The 26609-nt window shown below is 41.9% G+C and overlaps 1 long non-coding RNA gene and 1 pseudogene across 1 annotated transcript; both read right to left on the bottom strand.

Annotated features, from left to right (window-relative positions):
• Positions 1-2553: 2553 nt before the first annotated feature.
• LOC128930200 (uncharacterized) lies at positions 2554-25814 on the bottom strand. The gene is made up of 3 exons (XR_008477900.2): positions 25241-25814; positions 18590-18763; positions 2554-5520 (listed from the first exon to the last, which is right to left on the bottom strand). It is a non-coding gene; the product is annotated as an uncharacterized LOC128930200 (long non-coding RNA).
• On the bottom strand, positions 19750-23841 carry LOC118149472 (methylmalonyl-CoA epimerase, mitochondrial pseudogene; annotated as a pseudogene).
• Positions 25815-26609: the final 795 nt, after the last annotated feature.

Genomic DNA, 26609 nt, shown 5'->3' with positions numbered 1-26609 from the left:
TATACTGTAGTCTATTAAGTGTACAATAGCATTATGTCTAAAAATGTACATACTTTAAAAATACTTTAATGCTAAAAATGCTAAAGATAATCAAGTCTTCAGCAAGTCATAATATTGCTGGTAAAGGGTCTTAACACTGATGGCTGCTGACTGATCAGGGTGGTTGCTGCTGAAGTTTAGCACATATATTCGTTGCGGTTCTTCAGAGATAGAACCAATAGGGTAGATAAATAAATGAGACGGGATTTATTAGGAATATTGGTTTACATGATTATGGATGCTAAGAAGTCCCACAATAGGCTGACTTCAACCTGGAGACTCTGAGATGCTGGTAGCATGGCTCAGTCCAAGTCTACAGACCTCAGAACCAGGGAAGTGGATGATGTAACTCTCCAGATGAAGTCAGAGGCCTGAGAACAGGGGAGGCCACTAGTTTTAATCCTTGAGTCCAAAGACTGGAGAGCCTGAAGTTGTTGTCCAAGGATAGGAGAGGAAGAGTGTATTTCAGCTCCAGCAGACAGCATAACATCTGCCTTTTCTGTTTTGATTTCTCCAGGCCCCTGGAACATTGGATGGTGCCTGCCTATATGAAGGGTGGATCTTCCCCATCTCTTCCACTCTCCTCTAGAAAAACCCTTACAGACACATCCCAAAATAACACTTTTAGAGGTTTCTATATTTCCTTAATCCAGTCAAGTTGACACCTGAAATTAACCATCATCGCAGGGTGGCTGTGGCCATTTCTTTTTCATTTTTTAACAGTTCAGAATTCATCTTTATCTTCCACCTGCCTCATCAGTGGACATTTAAAGTCATGAATTTTTTAGACATTGATACCTGTGTACATAGACAAATAAACTCATAATAGATGACAACTAATTTTTTTTAAAGTCCAGGTAGAGAAAGAAACAATCATTTTGAACTGAATTCTTTCTATGTTTTTTGATTACTATTCAACTTACTGTTCAGCAAAAAGCAGTTTCCATAGTGTTCATCTCAAATCTTATTGCTGTTACAGTGATCTGTGATCAGTGATCTTCAGTGTTACTGTTATAATTGTTTTGGGGAGCCATGGGCAGCACCCATATAAGAAGATGAAATTGATCAACAAATGTGTGTGTTCTGATTGCTCCACCAGCCAGCTCCTTCCACTGACTGGCTGTTCCCCTATTTCTCTCCCTCTCTCCAAGGTCCTTCCTATTCCCTGCAATACGACAATATTAAAATCAGGTCAGTTAATAACCCTACAGTGTCCACGAAGTGTTCAAGTAAACAAAGAGTTGCACATCTCTCACTTTATTTATTTAATTCTTTTTGAGACGGAGCCTTGCTCTGTTGCCCAGGCTGGAGTGCAGTGGCACAATCTCACCTCATTGCAACCTCCACTTCCCTGGTTCAAGTGATTCTCCTGCCTCAGCCTCTCAAGTAGCTGGGATTAATTAGCCACCACACCTAGCTAATTTTTGTATTTTTAGTAGAGATGGGGTTTCACCATGTTGGTCAGGCTGATTATTGAACTCCTGACCTTAGGTGATCCACGGGCTGAGCATGGTGGCTCATGCCTGTAATCCCAGCACTTTGAGAGGTCAAGGTAAGAGGATCTCTTGAGCCCAGGAGTTCAAGACCAGTCTGGGCATCACAGTGAGAGCCTCAACTCTAAAAAAAGAAGTTAAACAAGGTATGCCTTCAATTGCAGAGCATTCCCAATTGATCAGCCCATCTCTGCTCCTGTAAGTAGGCTCTTTGTCACAGTCTATGGTTCTAGCTATGCACATTCACAGTTTCCTCTTGAATAATTCTACCTTCCAGTGAAACACAGTGAGATCTGCTTAACTCTAGGATCTCATAAAAATGACTTTGGCATGTGCCTTTGCCTGGGAACAGCTTTTTCAGTTGTTGCTGCTGCTGTTTAATACGGTATGTTACACAGACTACCTGTTTTTTGTTAAAGAGAATGACTTCCAAATTCAGTAGGTGCTTCTTGAAAAGAGTTCTCCATGATGGAATAATAATTGATTCTGATATTTTTAATTCTTCTTATGTATGTGACATATGACATGCAACATGAGACACAGTTCCTATATTTTATATTTGTTGTTTGTTCTGCAATCTTTTCATAGATGGGATTAGGTTGCACATTACCCTGTTCTATCTGAATTATATGTAATATGTTATAAATTAGAATAATCTACTGTAAGATGATTTTAAGCTTGACTCTGCCCCGGCAGGTAATAATTATTTTATTACAGCATTCTGTCTCTAGCCACTCTGCATAGTGTTGACTCTCGTTTTGAAGTCACACCTTATGCCTGTGGTTCAGTATGCATCTTTGGGCCTCAATGTCTTAGAAAAACTTAGCTTAGCAGACTGGATTTACAGATCTGGGGAGGACATGGAAATTTCAAATTTGTCATCCAGAATCTTCTTCCAACTTGCTGTGTGGCCTTCCAGGCATCACTTCAAATTTGCTCCATCATTTCTTAATTTCAGTGTGGAAATGGAGCCCATTAGCTTCTCAATGACATTGTAAGAAAGGGAAGAACAGTGGTCAATAAGCAAACAAACTGGAAAATATCAAGATCCCCTCAGTAGTTCTGACCTCCTAGTTCCACAAAAAGGAACAAGGCAGTACCGGAAACCTAGCGTGTATATAGCCAAGACCAAAGGCTTGTTGTTGTCATAAAGAAAAAGCTCAATGTCTGATTTTAACATTCACACACTCCAAACCACAATATTCCAAGCCTCTGTCCTGCATCCAAGGCTGTCCTGCAGCAGCCAGGTCTAGAGGGAAGTTTCCAGAAAGCAGATTTTGGCAAAGGTTGCCTTTAAGCCTGCAGAGAATTCCATTTTTTTTTTTTTCTTAAGGACATTTTCATTTCTTTTGCCACAGAATTTCATGGACTATGTTTATCTTTCCTTTTCAGGTCACAGTATATAGACTTTTCACAGTCAAATGTGAGGAGTAGACATATTTCTTGAGTGTTTCTTCATTCTTTCCTTACAAAATTCTTTCAACTTGGAGGTGGAGCCAAATTCTAAGATTATATTTTCAGAGAATCATTTTTCTTATGTGATCATTAAATTACCTCAGAGAAGGAACGAAATATTAAAGTTCACTCTCTGACTGCTTTGAGAAGAGGCTCACACGTGCCAAGTGAAAGTAATAATTATTTATTTTAATTACATTCCCTGGACAAACGGCCCCTGTGGCCCAGAGCGCTGGCACCGGAGATGGCAGAGAGCCCTGGGTCTGTTTAGGATAGTTTTGTAAACCAAAAGAAAAAAAAAAAAAAAAGAAAGGAAAAAGAAAAAAAACCACTGCAAGTGCACTGGTTTTAGAGGAATGTTCAAGAAAATTGCCCTTCTTCTCATCACAACATGTGATTATAGAAAAACAGAAGTCCCTGCATTCCAATCTGATTTTCATTGAACTCTGCAAGCCTGTAAATTGTGCCATGAGGTAAGGGGCTGATTCAGAGCTCCAGGATCCTTTCGGTGCCACAGACACTATTTCAAAATGGATATGCCTTTGGGTTTCTCAGTGTTATTCTGCCAGGGTCATGGAATAAATGGGACTCTGTCTGATGAGAACTCCCAGTCCTGGTAAACAAGAATCGGGACGCCTGGTGGTCAAAGTAGCTGCCTTGTGTTTTAAAGATTAGGAGTTCAAATCTTGTGGGTTCGTGCTTGGGTTAAAGTATGCTCATATCCAGGTTGAAGCAGCAATAACGTTGCACAACAGAATCTGGCTTACCCACAACTAAGTTCTGGTTACAATTAATTAAATACATACTTTCTATGGAATTCTTTACCTTGTAGATTGTGGACAAAGTGTCCACACTCCAGAGGGCACAGGAAAGCTTTACTTTCCAAACTTCCTGCACTGTACAGTGCCTTTAGACTTGAATTCCACCACACAGGCATGGAGTTCATATTTGTCACATTCCTTAAATTCTGACAGACCTATAGCCCCAGGCCTCCTTTCTCCTCTTAATTTTCTTTTCTCCTGATTTTCCAGGGAGATAATAATTTACAGTTTTGTTGTTTTTTTTTTTAAACAGAGTCTTGTTCTGTCACCCACGCTTGAGTGCAGGGGCGCCATCTTGGCCCACTGCAACCTCCGCCTCCCTGGCTCAAGCGATTTTCCTGCCACAGCCTCCCAAATAGTGGGGATTCAGGCATGCCCACCAGGTCCAGCTAATTTTTGTATTTTTAGTAGAGACAGGGTTTCACCATGTTGGCCAGGCTGGTCTTCAACTCCTCACCTCAGGTGATATGCCCACCTTGGCCTCTCAAAGTACTGGGATTACAGGCATGAGCCACTGTGCCTGGCCTAATTTACAGTTTTGAAACATGTTCTTTGCATAGATGACCCACTGGAAATAGGACCCATTGATGGAAAATATAACTTGTATTAAGGCCTGTCATTGTAGTGGTCCAATCTTTGCAATGCCTTGTTTCTATAGCATTTCAATGTTTATGAAACATATATACGATCTCTTTTTGTACTTAGTGTCTTCGAATAAGTTAAATATTGTTCCCATTTTGTGGACAAGAAAAATGAGAACCAGAGAGGTTAAGAGCTTGTTTAAAAGTATTCAACCAAGTTAATGTCAGAGCTGGTACTTGAACTCAGGCCTCTACAAGTCTAAATGTTTTCAATGATAGTAAATTGCCTCTAATGGCAAAACATTGTTGTAGAATCATATTGATGTTCCAGATTTTGTTGCCAGTCCTACTTCATTGAGCTATGCTTGGTAATGCCACTGCCATCGTGGAAAGAAAATACTTGCTGAAGTTCCCCATAGATGCTGAACACTCAGAAAGTGCCAATAGTTGCCTTGATTTTATTAAACACCCACAAATAAAGGAAAAAAACCCGTTGTGCCCCCATTTAAGAATCCCTGAAATTAGAAATATCCCAGTATTGTGACCTGAAGTTGCCTCAGCAGGAAGTCTGTTTTTTAAATTAGGACTCCAGCCATTTTCTGTCCAGTAGTTCTTATTGCCAATGGGGCTTTGAGCAAATAGTTCCCAGGAAAGCTATCTTTATCTACTTGAGACGAAGACAATAATGATACCTGCTTCCTGTCTACCTGGCAAATGTGTTGGGAAAAGCAACAAGATCATGTCTATCATGTGCTTTGAATACCTAGAGAGAAAGATAGGGTTTATGAGCAAGGGTGTAATTATATTGAGTCAGCCATGATATCATGGTCTATATTATACATAATGTGGTTGTTGCCTAAGACTCCGCTGAACATAATTTGGCTCTCATGTTTGATGTTTTAAGACCATGAGGATATTACAATAAGTTAGCAGAAGACCGTAAGTTGGGAAAGGAAGGCATTCTTTTCTTTTTAAAATTCCTGTGTGACTGAAATTTATTTTAGGGTATCTTCTCCAGCTGGTCCTACAATTAGGCCTGCTTCCAATGTTCACAAAGTACTCCTTCCATATCTTCATCAGTCAAGTAATTTCTCCTCTAGCCAGTCCAGGATGGTATGGCAGAAGAGTGACCTGGAGAAGAGAGAAAATGTGTCCAACTTTAGTGAGGGACCACTACAATTTAAAAGCCCAAATAGAGGATTTCTATGACTACGCTTCTAGAAAACCTATGCCTGTCAGGCCAGTTCCCATAAAGCAATGTCCTGTCCCACACCTAACAGGCACACCAGATGACTTGCCCCCAACCACCATTTGAAATTGTTTAAAAGACTAATTCTAGACAGGGAACGGTGGCTCATGCCTAATCCCAGCACCTTGGGAGGCCGAGGCTGGTGGATCACCTGAGGTCAGGAGTTTGAGACCAGCCTGGCCGACACACTATCTCTACTAAAAATACAAAATTAGCTGGGCGTGGTGGCACATGCCTGTAGTCCCAGCTACTCAGGAGGCTGAAACAGAAGAATCACTTAAACCCTAGAGGCAGAGGTTGCAGTAAGCCGAGATCACATCACTGCACTCCAGCCTGGGCGACAGAGTGAGACGCCATCTCAAAACAAAAACAAAAACAAAAAAACAAAATCAGAAACAAACAAAAAAGGAATAATTCTAAAACCATTCATAGCAATTCAAGCACCTTTTGGAATGTCAGGCACTGCCTGGGGCACTTGAGATACAGACATTAAAATATTCTTCCTGGACCAGGCTCATGCCTGTAACCCCAGCACTTTGGGAGGCCAATGTGTAAGGATCTCTTGAGCCCACGAGTTCAATATAGGGAGACCCTGTCACTACAACAAATTTAAAAATTAGCCAGGCATGGTGGTGTGTGGTGTGTGCCTATAGTCCTAGCTACTTGGGTAGTAGGGCTGAGGTGGGAGGATTGCTTGAGCCCAGGGGGTCAAGGCTGGAGTGAGCGATGTTCATGCCACTACACTCCAGCCTGGGTGACAGAACGAGACCCCATCTCAAACAAACAAACAACACAACACAACAACAATAAAAACCTATTCCTTAGGGGAATCACTGTGCAAGGAGGAGATCCTTCAAAAGGACCAGCACCCAGTAAAGTGCCTGAGACACAGTAGGACCAGAAGAACACTTGTGGAATAAATGGGCAATAATGTATTGCAGGGTGATAAGGACCATAATAATGAAAGCACAAGATGCTATGGGAGAATGTAAGCACCCACCTAACTAAGAGTGGTAAGAGGAGAAAGGAGAGTGCATGGAAGACCATGTGCAACAGCTTCACATAGGAAAGAGTGGGCAAGTCCTTGGTTTACGCTAACAGCATAGTGTCAGACTTTTTATTCTATTCTAGTTCACTTCAAACAAACAAACAAACCAACCTCCAGTACGGCCCACTAAAGGTTTCAAGCATGTGAAAATTCTATATTATTAGAAAGGGTTTTCTCTTCTACGCACCTCTTGGCCTTGGAGCCAAGGACTAGACAACAGAATCAAAATGTTTGCTCGGGAGTTCTTAAATTTCTGCCAGTGGGCACAATCATTTCCACCCTATCTCATTATTCCATTTGCATTCATGAGCAACTGTCTGTATTAGTTTCCTATGGCTGCTGTAAGACATTGCCACAAATGTGAAAACCTAAAACAAATATATTCTCCCACGGTTCTGGGGACAGAAGCCTGAAGTCAGTTTCACAGAGCTGAAATCAAGGTGCGGGCAGGGCAGAGCTCCCTCCCAAGGCTCTAGGGGAGAATTCACTCTTCGCCTTTTCTCCCAGCTTCTGGTGGCTGCTCCTTTCCTTGGCTTGTGGCCACATCACTCCAGTCTCTGAGTCCCTGGCCACATTGCCTTCTTCTCTTCTGTCCATGTCCAATCTTCCTCTTCCTCCCTCTTATTTAAGGTTCACCTTGCTAATCCAGCATAATCTGTCCATCTCAAGATCTATAATTTAATCATGCCTGCAACATCCTTTTTTCTTGCCATATAACATTCACAGGTTCCAGTGATTAGGACGTGACTATATTTAGCAGTTGAGGGGCATTATTCAGTCTACCACGCCATCTCTGTCTGAATCACTGAGTCTCCAGTATAAACCTGTTGAATATCTCAGTCGAATTTCTCTTTGTTATCATTCAAGAAGGCAGAATAACTCCTCTCCTCTTTCTTTAGGGGAGAAGAGAACGGACAAGAGGATGGGAGGGAACCTTTGCTGAGCACCTACATTTACATACACTCCTCATAGCAAGATTGTGCTATTATCACCATTTTCCAGATGACAAATGTCATCTCAGTGGGCTGAGTGACTCGCCCAGGTTCTCCCAGGGAGTATGTAGGAGAGGCAGAATTTGAACATGCATCCATCAGATTTCAAAGCCCATGTCCCTTCTGTTATATCAACATTACTCAAATTTTAGGAACGCACCAACACCTCATAAAGGAAAAAAAGATCTACAAGCCCCAGTTTGAGAAAAAACTGAATTAAGAAATGAAGTTTTATTCTATAAAAACATAATTTCTACTTATTTATTTATTTATTTTTTATGAGACAGGGTCTTGCCCTGTCACCCAGGCTGAACTGCAGTGGCACAATCATAGCTCACTGCAGCCTTCAACTCCTGGGCTCAAGCAATCCTCCAGCCTTAGCCTCCTGAGTAGCTGGGACTGCAGGAGCACACCACCATGCCCAGATAATTTAATTAGTTAATTAATTATTTTTATTATACTTTAAGCTCTGGGTAAATGTGCAGATTGTGCAGGATTGTTATATAGGTATACACACGCCATGATGGTTTGCTACATCCAACCCCCATCACCTGTATTAGATATTTATCCTAATGCTCTCCCTCCCCAATGCCCCCACTCCCTGCTATCCTTTCCCTAGCCCCACCCCAACCCCCAACAGGCCCCAGTGTGTGATGTTCCCCTCCCTGCGTCCATGTGTTCTCATTGTTCAACATCTACCTATGAATGAGAACATGAGGTGTTTAGTTTTCTGTTCTTGTGTCAGTTTGCTGAGAATGATGGTTTCCAGATTCATCCATGTCCAAGCAAAGAACATGAAGTCATCCTTTTTTATGGCTGCATAGTATTCCATGGTGTATATGTACCACATTTTCTTTAGTCAGTCTATCACTGATGGGCATTTGGGTTGGTTCCAAGTCTTTGCTATTGTAAACAGTGCCGAAATGAATGTACATGTGCATGTGTCTTTATAATAGGACGATTTATAATCCTTTGGGTATATACCTAGTAATGGGATTGCTGGGTCAAATGGTATTTCTATTACTAGATTGATCCTTGAGGAATCACCACACTGTTTTCCACATTGGTTGAATTAATTTACACTCCCACCAACAGCGTAAAAGCTTTACTATTTCTCCACATCCTCTCCAGCATCTGTTGTCTCCAGATGTTTTAATAATCGCCATTCTAACTGGAGTGAGATGGTATCTCAGTGTGGTTTTGATTTGCATTTCTCTAATGGCCAGTGATGATGAGCATATTTCATGTTTGCTGGCCGCATAAATGTCTTCTTTGTACATATTAGACACACAAAGCTCCTCTTTGTACGTCCCGTAAAAATTCAGCTGTGAACCCATCTGGTCCTGTACTTTTTCGGGTTGGTAGGCTATTCATTGCTACCTGAACTCCAGACTTTGTTATTGGTCTATTCAGGGATTCAACTTCTTTCTAATTTAGTCTTGGGAGGGTGTAAGTGCCCAGGAATTTGTCCATTTTTTCTAGATTTACTGGTTTATGTGCATAGAGGTGTTTCTAGTAATCTCTGATGATAGTTTGTATTTCTGTGGAATTGGTGGTGATATCCCCTTTATCATTTTTTATTGCATCTATTCGATTCTTCTCTCATTTCTTTTTTATTAGTCTGGCTAGTGGTCTATTTTGTTGATCTTTTTTAAAAAAAAACCAGCTCCTGGATTCATTGATTTTTTTGAAGGGTTTTCTGTGTCTCTATCTCCTTTAGTTCTGCTCTGATCTTAGTTATTTCTTGTCTTCTGCTAGCTTTTGAATTTGTTTGGTCTTGCTCCTCTAGTTGTTTTAATTGTATGATAGGGTGTCAATTGTAGATCTTTCCTCACTTCTCATGTGGGCATTTGGTGCTATAAATTTCCCTCTAGACACTGCTGTAAATGTGTCCCAGAGATTCTGATACGTTGTGTCTTCATTCTCATTGGTTCCAAAGAACATCTTTGATTATTTATCCAGTAGTCATTCAGCAGCAGGTTGTTTAGTTTCCATGTCGTTGTGTGGCTTTTAGTGAGTTTCTTAATCCTGAATTAAAATTTGATTGCACTGTTGTCTGAGAGACTGTTTGTTATGATTTCCATTCTGTTGCATTTGTTGAGGAGTGATTTACTTCCAACTATGTGGTCAATTTTAGAATAAGTGTGATGTGGTGCTGAGAAGAATGTATATTTTGTGGTTTTGGGGTGGAGAGTTCTGTAGATGTCTATTAGGTCTGCTTGGTCCAGATCTGAGTTCAAGTCCTGGTTATCCTTGTTAATTTTGTCTCATTGATCTGTCTAATATTGACGGTGGAGTGTTAAAGTCTCCCATTATTATTGTGTGGGAGTCTAAGTCTCTTTATAGGTCATTAAGAACTTGCTTTATGTATCTGAGTGCTCCTGTATTGAGTGTATATATATTTAGGATAGTTAGCTCTTCTTGTTGCATTGATCCCTTCACCATTATGTAATGCCCTTCTTTGTCTCTTTTGATCGTTGTTGGTTTAAAGTCCATTTTATCAGAGACTAGTTTTGCAACCCCTGATTTTTTTGCTCTCCATTTGCTTGGCAAATCTTCCTCCATCCCTTCATTTTGAGTCTGTGTGTCTTTGCATGTGAGATGGGTTTCCTGAATACAGCACACCGATGGGTCTTGACTCTATCCAATTTGTCAGTCTGTGTCTTTTGATTGGGGCATTTAGCTCATTTACATTTAAGGTTAATATGGTTATGTGTGAATTTGATCCTTCCATTTTGATGCTAGCTGGTTGTTTTGCCCATTCGTTGATAAAGTTTCTTCATTGTGTCAATGGTCTTTACCATTTGGTATGTTTTTGCAGTGGCTGGTACTGGTTGTTCCTTTCTGTGTTTAGTGCTTCCTTCAGGAGCTCTTGTAAGGCAGGCCTGGTAGTGATGAAACCTCTCAGCAATTGCTTGTTCATAAAGGATTTTATTTCTCCTTCACTTATGAAGCTTAGTTTGACTGGATATGAAATTCTGGGTTGAAATTTATTTTCTTATAGATGTTGAATACTGGACCCCACTCTCGTCTGGCTTGTAGGATTTCTGCGAGAGATCTGCTGTGAGTCAGACAGGCTTCCCTTTGTGGGTAATCTGACCTTTCTCTCTGGCTGCCCTTAGCATTTTTTCCTTCATTTCAACCCAGGTGAATCTGACGATTATGTGTTGTGGGGTTGCTCTTCTTGAGGAATAACTTTGTGGTATTCTCTGTATTTCCTGAACTTGAATGTTGGCCTGCCTTGCTAGGTTGGGAAGGTTCACCTGGATAATATCCTGAAGAGTGTTTTCACCCTGGATTCATTCTCCCTGTCACATTCAGGTACACCGATCAAATGTAGATTAGGTCTTTTCACACAATCCCATTTTTCTTGGAAGCATTGTTCATTTCTTTTCACTCTTTTTTCTCTTATCTTGCCTTCTCATTTTATGTCATTGAGTTGATCTTTGACCTCTGATATCCTTTCTTCTGCTTGATTGATTTGACTATTGAAACTTGTGTATGCTTCATGAAGTTCTCATGCTGTGTTTTTCAGCTCCATCAAGTCATTTATGTTCTTCTCTAAGCTGGTGATTCTAGTTAGCATTTCATCTAACCTTTTCTTCGAGGTTCTTAGTTTCTTTGCATTGGGTTAGAACATGTTCCTTTAGCTCAGAGAAGTTTGTTATTACCCACCCTCTGAAGCCTGCTTCTGTCCATTCGTCAAACTTATCTTCTATCCAGTTTTGTTCCCTTGCTGGCGAGGAGTTGTGATCACTTGGAGGAGAGCATTCTGGTTTTTGGTGATTTCATCCTTTTTGCCCTGGCTTCTTCCCATCTTTGTGGATTTATCTACCTTTGATCTTTGAATTTGGTGACTTTCAGATGGGGTCTCTGAGTAGATGTCCTTTCTGTTGATGTTGAAGCTATTTCTTTCTGTTTTTTTAGTTTTCCTTCTAACAGACCCCTCTGCTGCAGGAGGTCCACTCCAGACCCTGCTTTCCTGGGAATCACCCGCAGGGGCTGCAGAACAGTAAGGATTGCTGCCTGTGCCTTCCTCTGGTATTTTCATCCCAGAAGAGTACCCACCTGATGTCAGCCAGAGCTCTCCTTTGTGAGGTGCCTCTTTGGATATACGGGAGCCACAGGCAGTCTGTCCTTTATCAGAGCTCAAGTGCTGTTCTGGGAGCTCTGCTTCTCCCTTCAGAGCTGCTGGGCAGGGACATTTAAGTCTGCTGCAGTGTAACTCACAAGCACCCCTTTTCCCAGGTGCTCTGTCCTGGGAAGGTGGGGCTTTATTTATAAGTCCTTGAGCTGCTGCCTTTTTTCAGAGATGCCCTGCCAGTAAGGAGGGAGTCTAGGCACAGCCTGCCTGCAGAGGGGTTGCTGAGCTGCCACGGGCTCTGCCCTGCTGCTGCGTGAACTTCCTTGCAATTTTATTTACACAGGCAAGGTTAGAACTGCCTTGGGAATGGCAGACGCACTCCCCCCCACTGAGTTCGACCATCCCAGGTTGAGCTCAAACTGCTGTGCTGGCTGTGCAAATCTCACACCAGTTGGTTTCAGTTTGCTGGTCTTTGTGGGGTGGCACCCGCTGAGTCAGATCACTTGGCTCGCTGCTTTCAGCCCCCTTTTTTTTAGCATGATGAGTGGTCCTGGCTTGCAGGCATTCCAGGCACAGGCTAAAACCGCCGCCCAGTTTCATGCTGGAACCCTGCAGTGCTGGAGTTTGTTGGCACCGGTGGGAATCTCCTGGTCTGTGGGCTGTAAAGACCATGGGAAAAGTGCCATGTCAGAGCCAGAGTGCCAGAGTGTCCGGAAGAGTCCCAGATGGTCTCCCTTGGGTAGGAGGTGGGGGTGGTCCTCTGGCCCTTTAGTGTCCCACCCTGCCTCGGTTTGCCCTCCTTGGGCTACACTCACTGTCCAACCAGTGTCATTGAGGGGAACCTGGTACCTCGATTGGAAATGGGGGAATTACTGGCCTCTTGCGTTGCTCTTGCTGGGAACTACACTCCAGAGCTGTTCCTATTCAGCCATCTTACTGATTTTTCACCCAGCTAACTTTTTGTTTCTTTGAGACAGAGTCTTGCTCTGTTGTCAGGAACCAGGCTGGAGTGCAGTGGTGCAATCTTGGCTCACTGCAACCTCTGCTTCCCGGGTTCAAGCAATTCTCCTGCCTTAGCCTCCCAAGTAGCTAGGACTACAGGCGTGCACCACCACATCCTGCTAATTTTTATATTTTAGTAGAGATGGGGTTTCACCATGTTGGCCAGGATGGTCTTGTCTCTTGACCTTGTGATCCACCTGCCTTGGCCTCCCAAAGTGCTGGGATTACAGGCACAAGCCACCACGCCCGGCTTGCACAGCTAATTAAAAAAAAAAAAAAGATTGTAGAGACAGGGTCTCACTGTGTTGCCCAGGCTGGTCTCAAACTTCTGGGATCAAGGAATCCTCCCACCTCCTCCCAAAGTGCTGGGATTATAGGCATGAGCCACCACACCTGGCCTGAAAACATACATTTTAAAATGCTCAAGTTGCCCCCAAATCCCAGTGACTGACACACCTGTATGAGAAATGCTACAAGACACCACAGTACCACTCATTTCTGAGGACTCAATTTTGAATTTTTTTTTTTTTTTGACAGGGTCTCACTCTGTCACCCAGGTTGGAGCACACTGGCATGGTCATGCCTCCATGTAGCCTCAAAGTTCTGATCTCAAGCAATCCTCTCTCCTCAGCCTCCAAAAGCACTGGGATTACAGGCATGAGCCACTGTACCCAGCCTCAAGGCTCTTGAGACTAAGTCCCAGGATCATTACATTTCAACCATGCTGTGCCACTGCTTAGGAAGTTCTTCAGTGAAACAAAGCATTTGCCACTGATAAGATTTGAACACCAGCAATCTGTTAATATTGTAGATGTAAGTTAAATATTTCCACTGCAGAGATGCTTCATGTACTTCAGTCAGATTAAAGTAATGGCTGTGACATTTTCTGAGCTTAATCTGAATGAAAGATTACCTGGATGTCCCATGCAAGCCTTGTAGGTGAAAAATGTTACCCTTATTCTGGCATATTCTAACCACCTATAATAACACTGAAGCCTAATGCTTATTGAGCAATTACTTGGTTACACTTATGTGCTAAGCACATTATGAATTAATGTATTTAATATTCATGAAAACCTTATGAGGCAGGTCATATCCTTATTGCCCTTTTATGAATGATAAACAGATAAACAGAGGCACAGAAAGGTTAGGTAATTTCTCCAAAGTCCTGTTGCTGGTAAGAGGTCTAGAGCTAGGATTAAAGACAGTCGTCTGGTTACAGATACCATCTTTTTTTTTTTTTTTAAAGGCAGGGTCTCACTTTGTTGCCTAGGCTAGATTTGAACTCCCAGGCTCAAGCAATCTTCCCACCTCAGCCTTGCAAGTAGCTGGGACTATAGGCATGCAACACTGTGCCCAGCCAGACACCATGTTTTAATATAACTGACAACAAAGATGTTTGTTCGGTGTCCAAACTCATCTCTTGGGCTCAGCCCTGAGACATGAAGTGTCACAAAGAGCTCCAGCCCTGTCTCTGCCTCCACCCTCCCTGTTCTATAGCAGTTTTGCTATATTAGGCTCTTTTGTGAGACCTTATGCTTCCCTTTCACTGTCTATTAACCCGGGGACACGGCCAAAGGTGAAATGATGCTATCCCTATATTGGTTATTAGAAATTCCAATCCAGGTCCTACCACCTGTTCCCAATCAACAGCCTCTACGGTGAAGGGAAAAGAGCATCCCTTCCACCATCCCTCTCTGTCTTCACTCTATTCTCTCAGTCTATCGTTTTCCTTCAACAATGTCCCTGGAAAAGGCTGGGGTTACAGGAGAGACACCATGTGGTTTGTCTCAAATCTCCTAGGAATGGATAGGCTTCCAATTTCAAGAGGTCCTTTAAGTCCTTAATCATTTCGTCCATTTTCATGACTCGGATGTTCTTGTACACTGATCATTAAACTTTATGTCAGTGAAATTTGGTTCTAGAAAAGATTCAGTTCCGGTGACCGAGTGCTTGCATGTAGCTGCACTCTCTAAAGTGTAGTATTTTCTCACTTTCTTAAAGATTTGTTCTTCTCTTTCTAGCATGTGTTCCCAGGAAGAATAAGATCCACTGCATGAGAATACATTCTATACAGACTTGTACGAGGTTTGTTGTCTTGGCTGCATTTGTGGGAGGCATATTCTTGATCCTCATCCAACTGAAGAATCTAAGTACCCAAGCTTGGAAACGCCTTCTCAAAGAATGTACAGCAGTCCCCTCTTATCTGAAAGGGATACATTCCAAGATTGCTAGTGGGTGCCCGAAGCCACAGATAGAACCAACCCTCACAAATACTATTTTTTTTTAATCTGATAACCAAGATGGATAAATGATTTTGTGTAGATACAAAGGTAGGATTTGCATTCTGGGCAGAAATGGAGTAGGACAGCCTGAGATTTCATCATGCTACTCAAAATAGCACAAAGTTTAAAACTTATGAACTGTTCATTTCTAGAATTTTCCACTTAATCTTTTTGGGTGTTTGTTTGTTTGTTGAGACAGGGTCTTGCTCTGTTACCCAGGCTGGAGTGCAGTGGTGTGATCATGGGTCACTGCATCCTTGAACTCCTGGGCTCAAGTGTTTCTCCTGCCTCAGCCTCCTGAGTAGCTGGGACTATAGGCATGCACCACCACACCTGGCTATTTTTCATTTTTATTTGTAGAGACAGGGTCTCCGTATATTGCCCAGGCTGGTCTTGAACTCCTGAGCTCAAGCAATCCTCCTGCCTCTGCCTCTCAAAGTGCTGGGATTGTAGGTGTGAGGCACCATGCCCTACCACTTAATACTTTTAGACAGCCGTTGACCAGAGGTAACAATAACTCTGGAAAGTGAAACCATCAATAGGGGGGACTACTGTATAGACAATCCTCAAAAGGCCCCAGTCAATGATAAAGCTGTGCAGATATCCTGACAACCAAGAAGCAACTCACTGTAGAAAAGCATAATGATATAAAGATTACATAAGGTCAACATTGTGGGGTTCTCAAATTATACCTCACTTACTCAGAGGTAAACAGATCCATATTAGTTCTACTGTCTGTTTTGTTTTTGTGTTTGTTTTTCCTTTATGGAATCTTGCTCTGTTGCCCAGGCTGGAATGCAGTGGCGTGATCTCAGCTCATTGCAAACTCCACCTCTTGGGTTCAAGTGATTCTCCTGTCTCAGCCTCCCAAGTAGCTGAGATTACACGCGCCTGCCACCATGCCTGGTTATTTATTTATTTTTTTGTATTTTTAGTAGAGATGGGGTTTCACCATGTTGGCCAGGCTGGTCTTCAACTCCTAACCTCAAGTTATCCGCTCACCTTGGCCTCCCAAAGTGCTAGGATTACAGGTGTGAGCCACTGCACCCAGCCTCTCATTTCTTAGTCATTGATGTCCAGTTCTACTTGAAAGACTTCAAACTCTGTTGCAGTTAACCTCACCAGTTTTCCCCCACACAGTCCAGTTTTGGGTATGTGCCTGGCGTCTAAGAATCGGACAGCAGACATAGCCACCCTGACTCTACTTGGATTTCATCTTTTAGTCTCTGGACTCAGCCCCAACATTTGGACATTTGCAAGCAGAAAGATATGTTCCCAAATAAGGAAGTCAATAAAAAATCCATGTTTACATTTTTCACTCCTTTCTCATTCCCTGCACTTATAGGGCCCTTCTCTAAGATGGTATCAGTCTATTTAATCTGTTTCCCTAAACTGTAAGTTCTTCAGAGAAGAAAACAATCCATTAAGTGCTCTGTTTCCCCTTCATTTTCCCTGGTCAGGGTCCAACAGACAATCCATGTGGCTGACAGAGTGACTGAGAAACCCCAGCCCTTATGGTCAGGTGGGCATCCTTTGTCTGTCCCCAGGTTTCTTAAAAAATGGTCATTCTTATTTTGTTATTTAGTATGGTTTTTATGCAAAGAGGTCAGTTCTTCTGAAGGGCAGACTTTCAACCAACTGATCAAGAAATCTGGGAGAACCTTTCCCATCTCAGGATTCCCAGTAGAAAGAAAATCACACTGCATGTGGCCCTGGGCAAAGGCGATCACTTCCAAGCATGGCTGGCCACTTTTTCCCGGCCTCTCCAAGATCCTAGCAGCCCCTTTACCAAATCCCTAAATGTTATGCTTATTGGTCATTCTGGCTACCCAGCCTTTAAACATCTTTTCCCTTTGGAAGGAAGCACCCAAAAAAGGGGGCAGGACTCCATTTCCTACTTCAGAAGCCAAAGAGGGCAGAGGGTTTCTCTCTTTGCCCCAGCAAAGAGAGAAAAACAGCATATTACCTGGGTTCAGCTGATCAGTGGCCCCAGGAGGACAGGAAGCCTGTGGGAAGGCAGAATTTTTTGGCAGTGTCTGTGCTGGAGTTGAGTGTCCAGCAGCTCAGCAGTGAGTGAGTGTTCAGGGGTGCCAGAGCCCAGCAGGGTGATGCCAAGTGCTCAGCAGTGACAACACCAGTGGCAGCATCCCAAGTAGACTATCCCTGTGCCTTGCCGCCCTTGACTTTTTTTTTTCCCCAAATAGTCTCACTCTGTCACCCAGCCTGGAGTGCAGTGGTGTGATCATAGCTCACTATAGCCTCGACCTGGGGCTTAAACAATTGTCCTACCTCAGCCACCCAAGTAGTTGGGACTACAGACATGTGCCATCATGCCTGGTCAATTTAGTAATTTTTTTGAATTGATGAGGTCCCTCTGTGTTGCCCAGGCTGGTCTTCAACTCCTGAGCTCCAGTCATCCTTCTGCCTTGGCCTCTCACGGTGCTAGTTCATGAGCCCTCCCTTGATTTTTATCCAGTTTCATCACCTGGTTCTCCTGCCTTGCACTGATTTCTTGAACCATATGATACTTTCCCAATGAATCCACTTTCCAACTGAGATTTCTTTTGGTGGCAACCAAGAATTCTGGCTGGTAGACCAACTGTTTCTTCTTGAACACACAGTCCAGGAACAACTGAGTTTGGCGGACTTGATGAGGCCATTTCCTGCTCTCTTACTGATCCTCCCACTATGTGGTAATTGCTTTACTTTCTCTTAATACTGAAAAAGCTGTGTGTGCTCCAGAAATAGCCATATAGGACCTTAGAAGGTGGGTACCATAGAACCCAAAGCAAACTCAGATCAATGACTAGGAAGTGGGAGAATGCATCTGATGGCTTCTCCTTATGAAGACCAAATGAAAAGAACCTTGTACATGGACTCTTTTCAAAAATGAAAATTTACTTTGTTTCTGCCTCTAACAGAAATAATTCATGTTCATTGTGGAAGATCTGTGGGAAACAAAAATAGAAAGAAATAAAGAACCACCTGTCATCTATCAAACACCAATAGCCACAATTGAAATGACGTGTTTCTAGTATTTTTTCTATAAAAATCTTTTCATAGCTATTTTTTTTTTGAGACAGAGTTTCGCTCTTGTTACCCAGGCTGGAGTGCAACGGCAGGATCTAGGCTCACCGCAACTTCCGCCTCCTGGGTTCAAGCAATTCTCCTGCCTCAGCCTCCCGAGTAGCTGGGACTACAGGCACACACCACCATGCCCAGCTAATTTTTGTATTTTTAGTAGAGACGGGGTTTCACCTTGTTGACCAGGATGGTCTCGATCTCTTGACCTCGTGATCCACCCACCTCGGCCTCCCAAAGTGCTGGGATTATAGGCGTGAGCCACCGCACCCGGCCTCATCCCTATGTTTATCCTAGTCTATTGCCAATTAAAATTCTGAAAAGAGCAGCAACATTTCCAGTATATGACTGACATGCACACACATACAGTATACACACATTGTGTTAGGCTGTTTTGGCATTGCTATAAATACCTGAGACCCAGTGACTGATAAAGAAAAGGAGGTTTAATTAGCTCACAATTCTGCGGGCTGTACAGGAAGCATGATGCTGGCATCTTCTCAACTTCTGGAGAGTCTTCAGGAAACTTACAATCATGGCAGAAGGTGAAGAGGAAGCAGGCACTTCACATAGCCACAGCAGGAGCAAGAGAGAGAGAGTGGGGAGGTGCTTCACACCTTTAATGACCAGATCCTGCAAAAAAGTCTCTCATTATTGCAAGGACAGTACCAAGAGGACGGTACTAAGTCATTCATGAGAAATTTGCTCCCATGATTTAAACACCTTCCACCAGGCCCACCTCCAACATGGAGGATTACAATTGAACATGGGATTTGGGTGGGGACACAGACCCAAACCATATCATATACACAGTATGTATATATGAAAATGGAATGGAAATGTTTATCATATGTCATATATCTTCCTCCACTTTATTATATATAATGTAATATTAATATATAAATATGAATATAAATTATAAATATAAATTATAATTATAGGCTGGGCACGGTTGCTCATGCCTGTAATCCCAACACTTTGGGAGGCTGAGGCAGGAGATCACTTAAGGTCAAGAGTTTGAGACCAGCCTGGGCAACATGGTAAAACCCTGTCTCTACTAAAAATACAAAAAAATTAACTGGGTATGGTGGTGGGAAACTGTAGTTTCAGCTACTCAGGAGGCTGAGGCAGGAGGATTGCATGAACCCTGGAGATGAAGGTTGCAGTGAGCAGAGATCCTGCCAGTGCACTCCAGCCTGGGTGACAGAGCAAGAGTGTGTCAAAAAATAAATAAATAAGTAAACAAAATTATAATTATATATTATATTATATAAAATACATAATTATATATGATGTAATATAGAATTATATGTTTAATATTATGCTATAATATAAATATATATTTTAAACATTTATATATATTTATATTATCACTATAAATATATTTATACTTTATTTTTTTTTGCAGCCCCAGCTGTTGCAAGAATATATTTATATTTTCTATAAATATTACATGCAATAGAATATTTGTTATATAATATATACTATACTATAAAGAGTTATACCTTATAATATATAACATATATATTACAAATATTCATATTATATAATATAAATACATAATTTATCCCTAGTACTAAATCTAGGACAGTAAACTCTGTTTTTCAGCAGGAAGCATTTCTCAAAGTGTCACACAGAACACTTATTTCCCCGTTTGTTATACCTGCTATACACATAATATAAAAATATATTTTCTTAATCAGATAAGTTTGGAAAATGCTGAGGTAAAGTCAAACATGTTTCTTTTTCATTTCCTTTTTTTTTTTTGAGATGGGGTCTTGCTCTGTCACCCAGGCTGGATCCCAGCTCATTCAAACTTCCGCCTCCTGGGTTCAAGCAATTCTCCTGCCTCAGTCTCCCAAGTAGCTGGGATTACAGGCACATGCTACCACACTCAGCTAACATGTTTCTTTACTGCATGAATTTTCAGAGCTTTTAACACAGCAGAGTGCAAACATGCATTTCCCAACCCCTGTATGACCACAGAACTCCCCTTTTTTTGTTTTGTTTTTAAAATAATCTTGACTTTTAAAAAGTTAAGTACATTAGACGAAACTGAAAAATACAAGAAGCAAAGAACAGTCACAATCACAAGCAGTTTACAGTTGGACACATTGTTCTAGGCCCTGTGCATCTGCAGGCACAACATCCAATTTTATGGGACTGAGATTGTATGGTATGTACCATGATTTTTCACACTTCATGAATATTTATCGATTCAAAATCCCAAAGCTATATGAGCATTTTGATAACCAACAATACACTACACCAACTCAGTCTGTTAAAAAAAAAAAAGTAATCCTGTCTTTCTTGGGACAAAAGTTTCACAGAAGACAAAAATGGCAACACGCCTCTAGATAAAAGCATTGGCAGAGTTCTGATTTAAATACTGCATTCCCTTAATGCTCAATTTAAAATGAAGCATATAGCAACAGAATACACTAACTATAATGCTTCTAAGAGAGCTCATTAGCAGATCTATATCATTAAAATATTAGCAAGGATATTTCCATTGAATTATTTAATATATTTCTATAGTACAGCCACAAGAGATGCATACATTAATGGCTATCTTCAAAATGTAAATATGGACACATCTGCATACATCTCTCCCTTTATAGTTCCTTCTGCCCCTCTGCTGCCAACTAATGAACAAGTCCTGACATACACTGCTCAGAGGTGGTTTAACAAGTCCATGTCCAAGATGCATCTTTTCTATCAATTACAACAAAGGTATTTACAAATTGGCTAATTCACTAGCTCTATGTTGTCACCCCAGACATTCATAAAGCTTAGATGTTGCAAAATAATGAACTTTGTCCACAATAAACACAGGCACTTTACTAAAAACACTTATACAGACCTGTGGTTATCATCTAAAACCATCTTTTAAATATGGAGATACTAGCAAAGAGCCCTTCCCTTCACCCTGTCTTCTTCCTCTTCCACCATCCCCAGTGACTTAAGTATAGGATGTCTGGCTCCAAGAGGTAAAGGTCACTCCCAGAAGACAGGCCTTCTTAAAAACTAACAAAAGGACATTCATAAAGGGTCTGCTTTACTCTATCTATTTTGAACATACTCTGAGCATTGACTTGTTTATCCTTTAATACATAATATCAACTAGAATGCACATATAGAACAATGGTTAGACCAGCTGAACTAATCTCAGGGGCACAGAACCCTTCTCCCTGCATACCTCCTCCTCCCCAACCCATCACCACCCAATAAATAGTCAGCATAGGCTCCTAAGCATCAAATTTTAACAATTCCATTCCCAAATGCAGCCAACCACTCCTAAGGAAATAATGAAAACAAATGCTTAGAGGGGTGTTACTTTAGCCCTCTTCTTTTAACCTATGCTGTGCACTTTTAAACACCTAGAAAGACTAGATATTACCAACTGGACTTAAGTTTTCCATTATATACAGAGTAGCATTGAATAAATGGTGTATATACATAACACAGACTGTAATTTGAGTGTCTTCTAAAAAGGAACATTCTGACCTAGAACCTACTTCCCTTCCCGACCTCTGCCAACCCCATGGACAGCTTATGGGGTATTTTAACAATTTCACTTCTGTTTTTTGCAAGTCTTCCTTATGATCTAAAAATCATACACAAGATATACTCAATGTATTGAATTTACTAACTCTACTTCTGTCATACTTCTTTAACATCGACTAGATGTAAATTAGAGCTCTTATGTCCACTTATATACACAGCACAGTTAATGAAAATGCAGACATAAGGGATAATGATCAATGTGCCTCATCATAAACACACTGGTGGAAAGCCCTTTACACTCCTCCTTCTCCCTGAACCTTTACAAATATCATAATGTACTGCTCAGAGAATCAATCAATTTCCAAAAGATGATCTATCAAAAGGATAGCTACAAAATGTGTTTGTTATTTACTACCTCTACTTTTAACATACTTTGTGCACTTCCAACCACCTAGAAAGACTAGATGTTTCAAATTAGGACTTAAGTTTGTCCACTATACACACAGTAGTGTTGAATAAACTACACACATGTAACAATGGTTATATCTGAAAATGTCTTCTAAATAGGAACATTCTGGTCTACAACTCCTCATTCCTTCCAACTCTTCACCACCAACAACCTGGTGGATACAGGCACATGTGTCACTTAGAGCTGATGTTACTTCACTTCCAGAAGTCTTTCTCAGAAGACAGCCTTTCTATGAATTTTAACAAAGTGTACAGGATGTGTTAGTTTACTAACTCTACTGCTATCATATAGTGGCAATCTCTTTAATACCTAGAGACTAGATATTATAAAATTGGGACTCATTTGTCCAGTATATACATAATATATACAGTATAGCAAAGTTCAATGAAATGCATGTAACACATAAGCAATGGATTAACCTGAAATTTTCTTTCTTTTTTTTATTGTAAAAAAGGAATAATTTATTTCTATATGATTTTAATAATATTCCCTAACTAATTTGTAATGAAGGTTTTCTTCAAATTCAAATTAACAAATAATATTTGTCATAGTACATTTCAATAGTATTTGAAAAGGCTTTTTCAGGTCGGTACATTTTGTTTCTTACAAATATAACTCAAGCTTGCTCCAGTTCCACAAGGACTCCACCACAGTCTTTAGGATGGAGAAAAATCACTGGTTTTCCATGTGCTCCTATTTTGACCTCTTCACGTAGACTACGGATCTTGTTTTTTTTCAAATCCATCACAGCTGCATTTATGTTATCCACCTCGATGCAGATGCGATGTATTCCTCCAGCCTTGTTTTTCTGCAGAAAACCTGCATTTGGACTCTCACTTCGCAATGGATGAAGCAGTTCCATCTTGGTATTTCCCAGATTGACAAAAACAACAGATATTCCACGTTCAGGAAGAGAAACTGCTTCACTTACCTGGGCCCCCAAAATATTCTTATAAAATGCTGCGGCCTTTTCCAAATCTGGCACTGCTATGGCTACATGATTGAATTGACCCAGGTTCCACACAGGACCTGCCACTTGATCCAAGGGCTGTGACGTGGAAAAAGCTCTTACTGTTCGAACTGGAGCATGGAGTCTGGAAAAAAGCCAGAATTCGTGGCCTCCGCCTTCAGCGTGCGCGCCATCTTGGAAAGCAGCTGAAATTTTCTAATCAACAATGGCAAAACACCTTTTGCAATTTCTTCCCTCCCACCTCCCAGGTGGTTCCACAATTCCTCTTCCCAACAGCATTTCCCAACACGTTTTAAAAGCTATTTACAAAAAGTGTTATTCTACTACTACTTTTAAATACACCAAGCACTTCCAAATATCTAGAAAGACTAGATATTTCATGTAACTTGTCCACACGTACACAGCACTGTTAACTAAAATTGCACACACATAACAATGGTTATCATCTGAGGTATCTTCTAAATGTGACCATTTTGGCCTTGAATCATTCCCTCCTCTCTTTCTTCTCTGCCTTCAATCCAGTGGACAAGTAACAGGCATGCGTAATGCTTAGAGGTGATTGAACAAATTCTAGTGCAAAAGTCATTTACAGAAGACGAGTTTTCCTATGAATTTTATCACAAAGAGTACAAAATATGCTGATTTTACTAAATAGTTTGTCAAACACTGTCAACCTCTTTAACATCTAGAGACTAAATGTTGAAAAATTAGGACTCATTGTCCATTATATACACTATATACAGAGCAAAAGAAAATGCACAAAACCCACAGAAAAATAGTGTCTGAATTGTCCAAGTGTGAACACACTAGAATATTATCTTTTCCAATTTCTTCCCTCTCACCTCCTCTAAACCATTGAACAAGTATAGACAGTACTATACTGCTGACAAAGGTGGCTTCACAATTCAATTTCCAAAAGTATTTCCTGTGAATTTTAGCAAAAAGATATTTACAAAGTGGTATTTTACTACCTCAACATTTAACATACATCCGGCACTTCTAAACACCTAGATAGACTAGATGTTTCAAGAAAGGAGGTAATTTGTCCACTATATACACAGCAGTCTTGAATAAACTGCAAACATGTAACAACAGTTATCATTTGAAAGAGCCTTCCGAATGTGAACATTCTGGCCTAGAACCCTTCCCATCTCCATCAACCCAGTGGGCAAGAATGCTCAAATTTTCAGAAGACAATCTTTCCTAGACTTGTAAACAAAATGTACAGAACATTAGGTTACTAACTCTACTTCTGTCATACACTGGCAACCTCTTTAACATCTAAAGAGACTAGATGTTGTTAAAGTTAGGCCTCGTTTGTCCTTTATGTACACTATATGCACAGAGATAATAATTCATCTTGCCTTGCTGTAAGCAGGGTGGCATAGAACTGTCTGCACCTCCCCTTTCCTCCTCCTCCCCTGAACCACTGCACACACGGTGAGTATTACTCAACAGGTGATTTGGCCATTCCCCCCAAAAAACATTTCCTACAAGTTGTAACAAAAAGATATCTACGAAATGTGATTTTCCTACCTCTAATTTTAACATCAGGCACTTCAGAACATCTAAAAAGAACAGACGTTTCAAAAAAGTGTAGCATTGTCCACTATATATAGAGTAGTGAGGAATAAAATGCGCACAAAACAAGGGCTAGAATACGAAAATGTCTTCTAAATATGAGCAGTCCAGCATAGAACCTGCTCCTCCTTCTCAGGTCTTCCAGCTCCATGTCATCTAACCCACTGAACAAACGGACTTACCGCTTCCAGAGGCCATCTAACAACTCCGTTTCCAAAAGTCATTTACAGAAGACATGTATTTTCTACGATTTCTTTTAAACAAATGAGAATTTACAAGATGTGTGGTTTCCTAAGTCTACTTTATCACATGTGGGCAACCTCGTTACATCTAGAAGGGCTAGATGTGACAAATGTTTTCTATTAAAAGATCGGGGTGGAGTTGAGAGCAGCTTTTTCATATTATATACACAGGCCTTCCATAAACGGCCAGTAAATCTTCTCAGAGGGTGGCGGGCATTTCCAACGGGCCAAAAGTGGCCTGTCATTCTACCATTTCTCTCTTCCGACAGCAAGGTCAGCAAGGTCTGGTAGAATGTAGACTAACCCCCCGATGGCCGCTAACCGTTCGGAACTTCGCTCACCTCCCAGGCCTGTTTAGGCCTTTGTCCGTTGTCGTCAGGACTAGGTAGGTCTCGCCCAATGGGGACAGAGTGGTCACTGGGGACCCGGACCTGCAAGGCTCCGTGGCCTAAAGAGGCGGCCAAGCCTGCCTGCGTCCTTAGGCCGCCTTCCCAGGCCCTCCATGACCTAACAGCCTCCGCTGCGCAGCAGTCAAGCGGCCGCCATGTTTCCTGGCCCGCCACTCCCGCCGCCTACCAAAGGCGTTGCATCCCGGCAGCTCAGCTGGAGCTTCATCGAGGCCTGGGCCGGGAGACCCAGTGGCCATCAAGGTCTAGGCTGGGGTACGGGCTGGGAGAAACCGCCGCCGCCATCAGTCACCGAAGTGGGGTCGGGTAGAGAGGTTCGCCACGGCTTCAAGGCCTGTGCCTGGCCAGTGGGCAGCCACAGCGGAGGCCTCCGTGTCTGAAGGGCAGAGGGCATGGCCTGTCCAGGGGCCCCCCCGGCTCACTCGCAGGACAGGGGCCGGAGGGCTTGGAGGGCCCTGGGGAGCTCGCTGCGTTCTGCGCCTCCCGGCGCTCCCTGCAGGACTGGAACTCAGAACTCCCTTTTAAAGCATATTTCTCAGAATGAGTGTTCTAAGGAGCACTGACTCAGAAAGCTTAGAACTTCCTATCACACTCCTTCCACCCACTTCATTATTGAAGAAACAGTTTGATGTCTCCTAATAAACACCTTATTCACTGCCGACTCTGCAAACTTGCTTTGTGCCAAAACCCACCTGTGAGACTCCACAATACTCCAGACCCTGGTAGCTGTCATTTTTGGAATATGCTAAGCGTCTAGGAAAGTCTGGGAAATACCAGAGTTCAAAAGCACCTTCTTTCTGTGAAGGAGCCTAAAGGATATTCTAGGGCAACTTGCTAATTTTTCAGTTGAAATTTTTTTCATGCTTCTTCTGTTCGGTGTGCTGCTCTGGCATGGCTCACCATGCCTGAGCTGCACAGTAACAGCTCCCAATGACCCTTGAGAGGGAAATGGAACCTGAGATTGTCAAAGCTAGAGGGGACCTGAATAATCATCCCCTCTAGCCCAACCCCCTCTATTTATAGATCTGAAGTCAGGGAGCCTGAAACCCACTCAGCATCCTGAGAGTAAATGTGTTTTCCTCCCTTCTTCTATTTCTGTGCGATTTTCCCATGGCATCTGGCCAGAGCATCTACACTAGCAATGTCTAGAGGATTTATGAGGCCAAGTGATCCTTTGCGTTTCTACGCAGACCTAAACAGGAAACCCACACAAGGAAATGCCCTTTCTGTTTGCAGGCCAAATTCCCAGGATGCCTTCACCAGAGTGCCCTGGCTGGAACAAAACAAAGGACTGGCACAATAA

Source organism: Callithrix jacchus, chromosome 19 (assembly GCF_049354715.1).
Source record: "Callithrix jacchus isolate 240 chromosome 19, calJac240_pri, whole genome shotgun sequence".
Lineage (NCBI taxonomy): Eukaryota > Metazoa > Chordata > Mammalia > Primates > Cebidae > Callithrix > Callithrix jacchus.
This window is presented reverse-complemented; position numbering and strand designations above follow the sequence as displayed.